Source organism: Pinus tabuliformis, chromosome X (assembly GCF_031772625.1).
Source record: "Pinus tabuliformis cultivar Carrire ecotype Pingquan chromosome X, CPIR1, whole genome shotgun sequence".
In the NCBI taxonomy this organism is placed as follows: domain Eukaryota; kingdom Viridiplantae; phylum Streptophyta; class Pinopsida; order Pinales; family Pinaceae; genus Pinus; species Pinus tabuliformis.
In genome coordinates, this window is record NC_142308.1 from 1,252,593,091 (window position 1) to 1,252,602,445 (window position 9,355).

A 9,355-nucleotide genomic window follows, 5' to 3' on the forward strand; every position below is an offset into this window, starting at 1 on the left:
AAGAGATATGTTATGACTGTTGTAATCAGTCTAAAATACAAATCGACAAATTCATGATGCTGCTATTGCGATATTTAATGTGAAATGTTGTTAGGGTGTTGCAGAAATTTTTTCTGATATTTGATGCAACCAAGAAATTGGCTAGACTGACTTTGTGACTGACTATTTGATTGTGAGCTATATGCACACATGCAGGAATCATATTTGCTGACACCGAAGTGGCTACCTCTAAGATTACAGGTCTCGGCTGGGTTGGAAAAGCTTTCAAGTTTAAAAGAACAATAAACAAGTTCAGGAACAATTAAAAGAACAATAAACAAGTTCAGGAACAATTATATCACTGTTAATTAGTTTATACAGCAACAGTACTTTTGCATAGCGATGCCTTACCTTCTCAATGATGGGCTGTAGTTGAGAATGTGATCAATGGTTTCATAGGATGCTGGATCTTTCACTAATATTATGGGGCTGCGCCCGGAACTAGGACTGGTTCATCATCTTGATCAACAGGCGTGCTCTAGAATAGCCACACTGCCTTGATTGATTTGATCGATGGCCTACCGTTATGCGCATAACCAACGACTTAATCTACTGAGCCAACGGCTCTTTCTTATACATGCATACTTATTGTGGAAGGTATTAGTGAGTTGTATCTATGAGAAATAAATAAAATTGGATCACGTAAATACTAAGTAGCAACTATTTAATAGACTATGTATCATAAAATAGAAAAGTTCTGCACATAACTGCAATAATCAACATGTTATCTATCATATTTTGTATGTCTGACTTAATTTTTTTATTTTTTTTATTGTGCATGTCTGACATATTTTTTTTATAAACAAGTTAATGCTTTCTCATAAAGAAGTTAATGGTCTTGTTTTTGGTTTCTTAACTAATACTTTCAAAGAAATTAGAAATTGTATTTGCCCATAGAAAATATTCCAGTTATTTTGGCATGCAAATACACTCCAGTTCAGAAGAGAGAGTGTATTAGGAAGTTAGAGCAGCAACCAATTAAACCAATTCATTATGATAAATTATATTATTATGCATGATATCAATCACTCGCTCTAGTAGTATTGTTAAAATTATTTGTTTAAATGGTAATTAAAACTATATATTACTATTTATAATAAATTATATTATTATGATTGATATAATATATAATAAATTATATTATTATGCATGATATCAATCATTCACCAGCATCATTCACTCTGGTAATATTGTTCAAATTATTTTTTTAAATGATAATTAAAACTATTTATTACTATTTATAATAAACTATATTATTATGCATGATATCAATCACTTACTCAGTTAGTATGGTTCAAATTAATTTTTTTAAACGATAATTAAAACTATATATTTTTACGCCGTAACGCGTTTCCTTATGGAACGAACTGCCCAAACTGCTTTCGTGTCCAAATGTGTTCCATTCGATTTTGTTGTTAGACGATTAGGGAATCATTAACCGTTGATTTGAATTGAACCATGCCAGCCGTGACCAGCCGTGACACTTGTTACTGGGTCGTTCAACATTCCACAATGTTTCGTCTCTCTGGCTCACTCTGTATCGGAATATGCAAGGAAAATTATAGGAAGACATCCATTCAACTCCTGTAACAGGGTTGCCAATGGTCCGGGTAAATTGTTCTACTACCTTGAGAGCTATCTTGCCTCCGCCTAGCCAGCGGTTACAAACGTGAATATTTGTCTCGAATTTCTATTGTGCGAAGGTATTAAATCCAATTACCCTAAAGTTTCTTTGGTTTTCTTCTTTTCTCTTGTTGAGCTTTCACACTTTGTTTATTTTGTGGTTAATTGTCTGATCCAAATTTCTGTGATTTACCATACCCCCGATGCCAAGGTGAAGGAGATGCTCAAGAAGCCAGAGTGTATTACTATCCAGAGGAAGAGCAAGGACCATGCAGAGATATTCAATAAAAATAAGTTTTCCTTTTCCTATTTAATTTTCCTGCGTCCATCTGAGCCCACAAACACCATGGGTGGAATTCTCAAACTTAATGCTTTGTTGCAGGAGGTAAGGTGATCAAGATTTATCGGATTTTCTTTTCAATTGTAATGTCATGCGGATGGATGTTTACAGTCCTGGGGTTTTAAATTCGCTTTGAAGATGACGATGTGGAGTCTGCTAAATCTGCGAGGCAATAGAATGTGAAGATAGTTTCGGCCAGAGATTTAGACTTTTCTGTTACTGTTTCGAGTATTGTCAAGTTTCCGAGCTCTGCTTCTATAACATGCTGCTTATGGATTTGTCTTGTTCCACATGATGGAATAAATTTCAGTCTATTAGAGTTTTTTCAGAGAAGAGAATCTGGATACATCTGCATTTTATTTTCCTCGATAAACAACACTCAAATACCCATATAAACAAATCCAAATAAATATACAAATAAACAAATGTAGCAGCAGAGATATCATCTTCGACTTCTCAGAGACCGAGAACAACAGTCGAGTTGAACTTCTATTCTTGCATTTTAGTGAATTGGGGAGCCCTCGCCCTTGCTTTTCGTGAAGACAGAATCCACAACCTGCTTTGAAATGTAGGTTTCCAGTTCAATTGAAACCTGTGACAGCTTGGGATCAAAGTTTGTCCTATAATGTAAAGCCCCAGGGCTCATATTGGATGTATCTAAGGAGAGGGTGGAGGATGGCAATCTGGGGGAAGCAATGGAAGTGAAACTGAATACAGGAGAGGAAGGAGGTGGATAAGAAGAATCAACCCTCACTTGTCTTCTGGGAGCAAACCTAGTCTTTGATTTTGGCAAATTCCGCATTAGGAGGGGCATGGATTCCATGTCACCTGCAGCAGCAGGTGCAACATATGAAGCACTGATGGACCACATTTTCTTTCCAAAGGCATAGGCAGTAACAATGGTGGTCCATCTGATGATGTTTTAAGTTCATTTTTGGTATTCACAATAGTATCACCCTGTTTGGTGCCGACCCTACTATTATCAGTATCAGTACTGTCTGTAAACCCCCCACTGTCCACTATTGATGAGCTTTTGAATTGCTTGAACGCAGATGATCTTCCTCTAGCCCTCTCTGCAACTTTCAATGCTTCCTCTGTGGTCAACTTTATCAGTCTCCAAGCACTGATACTCGTCTTAAGTTGTTTTGGGGATTTAGGCAAATTAGATTCCAAATCATGCCCGAGAGATAAGCGGCTTGACTCTATGGAATCTTCCTTGTAGAGGCATTTGAATCTCGTGAGAAAATTAGACTTTGGTGATGCGCTGCCAAAACTTTCTTCTGAGCTAGTTGGAGATGAGGGTTCGCTCAGATCAGATTCACCCAAGAAATCTTCCGTGTTGCATTCTTCTCTCATGGCTAGAATGTAGTCATATGTTCTGATTCCCTTCTTTATTAGGACTATGTGGAAGAAAAAAAGTTGCCCAAGGGCTGCACAAGCATATACTGAAACTACAGTAAGGAAAGCCACAATAACTGCTAAAGCCCCTCTCGGGAATCCATTTCCAAACCTAAACTCAAGTTCATGAATGATGTCTCTTCTATTTGCAAAGCAGCGAATAAATACAACAAGTCCTGCACCTCCCTCCAGTATAAGCATAATGAGGATTGAAGCCATAAGAAGCATGAAAGTAGTGTAATTCCTCCTTCCAACACAGTTGTTGAGCCACCGGCAATGGTGATCAAATCCATCCACACACTTATCACAACTTCTACAGTGTTTGCTAAATTTTTTCACCTTTTTGTCGCAGAGAGAACAGAATATGACATCATCCTCCGGAATCCCGGGTGAAATCCCCTCATTATTAACAACGATAGGAGGCAGACAGGATTCCAGTTCTGCTGGGGTTTTCCATGGATCCGTATATCTCCTCCTTATACATGAATGGAGAATCTTCTTCTCAATCTTCTTCACATACCTTACAATTAACTGAGCTATAAGCGCCTGAACTTTCTTCTCCCCAGAAGAATTCCTTGAAAATTTTGTTCCAGAATTCTTCAACGAGCTTTTGTCTATTCGGTCTATGCTGGAACATCTTAGAAACAAAACCATCACAGAAAATGCCACACACGAGAATAAAGTAATTGCGGTGGTCTGCAAGACATTGTTGCCAAGGAATAAACCCAAAAACAAATAGAACGCCAACACCATTACCAAATATATTGCAATTCCCACCATCTGTAATAGGTGCAGAGGCCGCTGCCAGCCATGGCGCCTCATAGCTTGTATTTCCTTCCCTGGGAAACCCTAGATATGGATCTCCAAAGAAGATCTTAGAGAACATAAACGTTAATGGATTCTTCAGTTGTTGAAAGAAAAAAATAGTAGATCGGTTAAAACTTAAAACAAACACCTGAGAATGGCGCCCTCTGTATTAACAGGAGGCCTTTTAGCCTGAATATCTTCAGAGGAAATCTGCTGTGGATTGAATGCGTGCATTGCTACAGACAGAAAGTCCTCTATTGAGCTCTTCTGCTTTTTTTCAAGTCTATTAGAGTTTATTGTATCATGTACGCTCATTTCTTTTGCCATTAATTTTGTCAGCTTTGTAGAAATTTTGAATAATATGACACATATTCAACAGAGATTATCCTGATCATACAATTTAAGCGGAACATGTATAATACATAATCTCCTCTACGTTGATCATCAAATTACAGAAGCAGAAACATCCACAGGCACACATAGAAGCATCAATCAAACTCATAAACACAGTATGTATCCCGGGGAAAGCATCTCGCTAAAAACCCCACACTATCTGTATATTATATTGATTGAATCATGTAACAATACAAAGCATAATACTTCTCACAAGTATCTCCACCTGTTACACACAATACAGCTCAGATTTGATCTCCAAATCTCTCCCGCTGCTTGCCTGCCTCCACTGCTCAAACCTGCTCGAGAACTGATGAGAATAGCTTCCCAAACTCGATTTTACACTGCAAAATAGTCACCCACACTATGTTGGACGTGAGCAACAGCTATAATATCATGAAGATACGTGAGCAAACTCATTGGCATACTCAATCCTTTGATTGTGCAAATCATCATGCACAGCTATAGTCACAACTGATAGCAATCTGATCCTCTAACACCTGTCCCTGCTGAACTGAACATGCACTGACATGCAAATGAGTTAACTGATGTATTCTATAGTTGCATTATGAGTTAATAACTTGTGAATTAATTAATAACTAATTCACCCAACTCATCTTTAGTCTATTGATCAGTTAGACTAAATACAACCAGTTTAACAAAGCTAAACTGAACACAACTCCATCAACTGTACCTCCAGTCCACTAAACTCAACTCACTTGAGTTCTAACTGAAGTCATGCATGCACCAACTCAACTGACTCATAAGAAAAGCGTATTTCCTTCTGACAGCTGCATGTGCCACTTCTGTAGCTCAAACTGAAGTGCTCCAAGAGAATAAGATTAAGTTTATAGTCCAAATATTATTGTGAGATAATAATATTTGACTTTTCTATTTTTGACTTTGATCACTCACACTGTAATAAAAAATAGAAGTCCATCTATTTTTCCCAACTTGATCAATCATCCATAGACATGATCCATATGTCTAAAAATAGACATAGTCTAAAAATAGACTTGCGCCAAAAATAGCCTGCGGGCCCACTTAGTGAAGGCGACTCTTTTCACTAAGCTCCATCATCTTGTTGCACTCTCAACAAGCATTTCTTGTTGCACACTTTTCAACAAGCTTATTGTTTAGATCGTGTAATTTACCTGCAGATTAGCAAACATAAGCGGCATCAAGATAAAGTTGCAGCAATAGAGATTTGGGAGAAGCTAGATGCATACATCCGGGCTAGGAGGTCGGCCTCAATGCTTCTGCCAGCGGTTGCTCTAAACGTACGGTTCTGCATCAAACCCCATTTTCTCTTGAAAAATTACCATTTTTTTACTTTTTGTGAAACCTTACGGTTTCCTTCTTTGTTGTTTTGACAGTTGGTGAAAACAGCACCTCTTCAGGTTTAGTTTTTTTCTTCTCCTCTTTACTAATAAAGTTTTTGTTTGTTCTCTTAGCATAAACATAGGTATTTTTTATTTCCGATTTTGTTGTTAGGGGTTTGAATGAATCAGATGTGGGAGTTAGGTGCAAAGACACTTGGATCTGAATCTGTTATATAATGTGATTTGTGGTTGTGGGCATGCAAGATCTGCTTCAGCTCCTAATGCTAACACTCTTTCTGCCAGCAGTAAAAAGAGAACAGTATCTTTGCAGACTATTTCTGAGATATTGCATCTGCTGGCTCTCCTTCTGCTTGGACTGGCTGCCCAAGTATACCAGTAGCAGTTTCAGAATATAATATCCGCTATTTGGAAGGACTTAGGTGTTTACTTGGTTCGGTGAGTAGTAGAGCTGCAATTCCTTGTTTTACTTGGATATTTAGTATTAGCAATAAAAGGTCAAGTTTTATCTTCATTTTATAAGTCAGATAGATGGCCTGGTTTTGGAATTGAATTATTGTGCTCTACACCTCATATTGTCCTATAGATGGCCTGGTTTTCCTACCATTCTCACGTTACATTTTCCAATTTCAATAAAATATAAAAGAATCGCCTAGGATTTAATTTGTTTAGGTTTGATTTTGTAGGGACCTGTCTTGGTCCTATCAGAAAAGAATATTTTAGGATTTCATTTGTTTAAGTTTGATTGTGTAGGGATCTGTTTTGGTCTTTATAATTAGATAGCTTTGGGAGAAATATTGGACAAATAATATTTATGATGTGTGTATAGATGTCCCTTAATTATAATTTATATCAGTCATTTAAGAAAATGAATGTAACAGTAGAAGAATGAACAATGGGGATGTGGCCTTGTGTGAGGGAATGAAGGAAGAAAGAAAGAACCTCCTACCCTGCTCCTGGCTTTGATTTTGTAACTAAATCAACTAGCTCTAAGTGCCCTCCTTCAATTGCTACCTGAGTGTTCGATGTGGAAAACACTTACCAGATCCTAGTAAGACAATAGATGTCGCCTTGTGTGAGGAAAATAAGGAAGAAAGAAAGAACCTCTTATCCTGCTCCTGCCTTTGACGTTGTAACTCAATAAACTAGCTCTGAGTGCCCTGCTTCAACTGGTATGTGAGTGTTCGGTGAGGGAAACAAAAAATTCTCTTACCAGATCCCAGTAAGACAATAGCATAAGCAACTACTTTGGCAGATGGAGACTACAAAAGGATTGCGATCTAATTAATTAGTATTATGTATCAAAGAGCTAGCTTTGAAGCACATGGATTAGGTAGTTTTCTATCCCATTATTATGATGTTGCAAATTCCAATTCACAGATACTCTTGAGCTGCTCAGCTCAAAGCAGATTGGAATGGTCATATGCAACTGAACGCCGTTCACACCACTACGTAAAGGTAGAATATACCTTTTTTCCTGGCAGCAAAATACGGTATAGTATCAGACACTATTTGGAATTTGTTCTATACATCCTGCTTGTCGAATTGTATCCACTAAAAGGCCCTTGTTAGGTGGGGCCTACATTTGGTGCATGTAAATGTCAGGTAAAGGCTTTTGAGGTAAAATTTGAACCTCCTCATAATGTTGTTTAGAATGATGTAAAATTTGAAGTTCTATGCACTAAAGTCCTGAAACAATTGTCATAGGCAAGTTAGAGGCTTCATCGCTATAAATTGAGAAAGTTTTTGGTAAGATGGTTCTGTTGGCTGAAATTTTTACATGTGAATTCGCTGTAAATTGAGAGTTTTTTGGTAAAATGGTTCTGTTGGCTAAAACTTTACATACGAACTCGCTATAAATTTAGAATTTCTGATAAGATGGTTATGTTGGCTGAAATCTGTATATGCCCTATTTTCCATGGTTATCTTATACTTGATTGCTTGGGCTTGTATCCAGTATTTTCTGAAAAATGCTATTCAAAAGTGCCTGACTACGTCTTGTCCAAATTCCTTTTGCTTTTGTAGGGTGTGTCAAGTTCCATCTGACAAGCATAAATATTCTCACCGAAGACATCTTTTACTACTTGATTTTACAGAGTTTAGTCTGCTATATAATGCACAAATTATGTGAACTTCCTATCGTGTTATCACTTAATTAAGATTAGCATAAGCATGTTGTAGCATTGATAGTGTGGGGATTCTTTTAGAAGCTGTAAAAGATTGCATTTTGTTATGTAATAATTCTTTTTTATTCAACAAGTTCAATTTTTGAGAACATTTGGCTTAGAGTACAAAAGAATTATTACATAGGCATTTATAAAAGAAAGGGAGACATTCCAGAGATGGGATGAAGAAAGGGAGACATATTTAGATTTAGTGATATGAGGAAAGGGAGAAATATAAGAGATATTTAGATTCAGTGATATGGAGGAAAGGGAGAAATATGAGAGATATTTAGATTCAGTGATATGGAGGAAATGGTGATATTCCAGATATTTAGACGTAGGGGTATATATTCTAATTAAACTTCCCTTTTTTTTCAAAGCAATTAAATAATAATATTGGACACAATAATATCTATGCAAGAAAAGATTGAATTCGGAAAATCAAGAGTATTTCTTGTACTATAAGCCAAATGTTCTCTAGCATTGAATTCAGACAATCAACCAATGCACTGCACTTTGATTGATTTTTCTCGATATTAGTTGAGTTGCCTTATTTTCACCTCCAAGTTCTGTTGTGCATTGAAACACTTCTATGGTCTTGATTGGTTCTTTAGCTACATGGGTATTTGGACATTTTAGTAGGCGAAGCAATAAGTGAATAAAAAATCAATTACCTATGACCTCATTTCTTTGCACTGTCGACTATTCCTAGGTCCCAAATTACATTTACCAGAAATGGAGCAACATATATCATTGTTGGTAAATAAAATCGACACCTCTACTTTATCCGCAATAAAATCACTATTGAATAAATAAAAAATAGTAGTCCTTTCTTTAAACAAAAAATTAATATGGAAGCCATCTAAATATTATATTTAAAATGAATTGGTAACCTGTCCCATTAACCGTGTTCAAAGGCATATTCCCACACATATCATTGTTGGTATATAATATCAAAACCTCTATCTTATGCCCAATAAAATCAGTATCAAATAAATAAAAATGTGTAGTGCTTCCTTTAAACCAAAATTTGAATTTGAAGCCATGTAAACGTTGTATTTAAAATAAATTGATAGCATGTCCTATCAACCCTGTTCGGAGGTAGATTCCACATATCAAAAAATTGGGGGCTCTGAACCTTACCAGCCCATAAATTCTTTTTTTTTTTTTCAGAAAGAAAAAGTTGATTATATTTATATGAGGGATATAAAGATCAAAATTTACATCATGTGTACTCCCATTTAAGAGGA

General features: G+C 36.5%; 1 pseudogene; it reads right to left on the bottom strand.

The window, feature by feature from the left end:
- Window positions 1-2,241: 2,241 nt before the first annotated feature.
- LOC149144532 (protein S-acyltransferase 18 pseudogene) lies at window positions 2,242-4,470 on the bottom strand (annotated as a pseudogene).
- Between the last annotated feature and the right edge of the window lie 4,885 nt (window positions 4,471-9,355).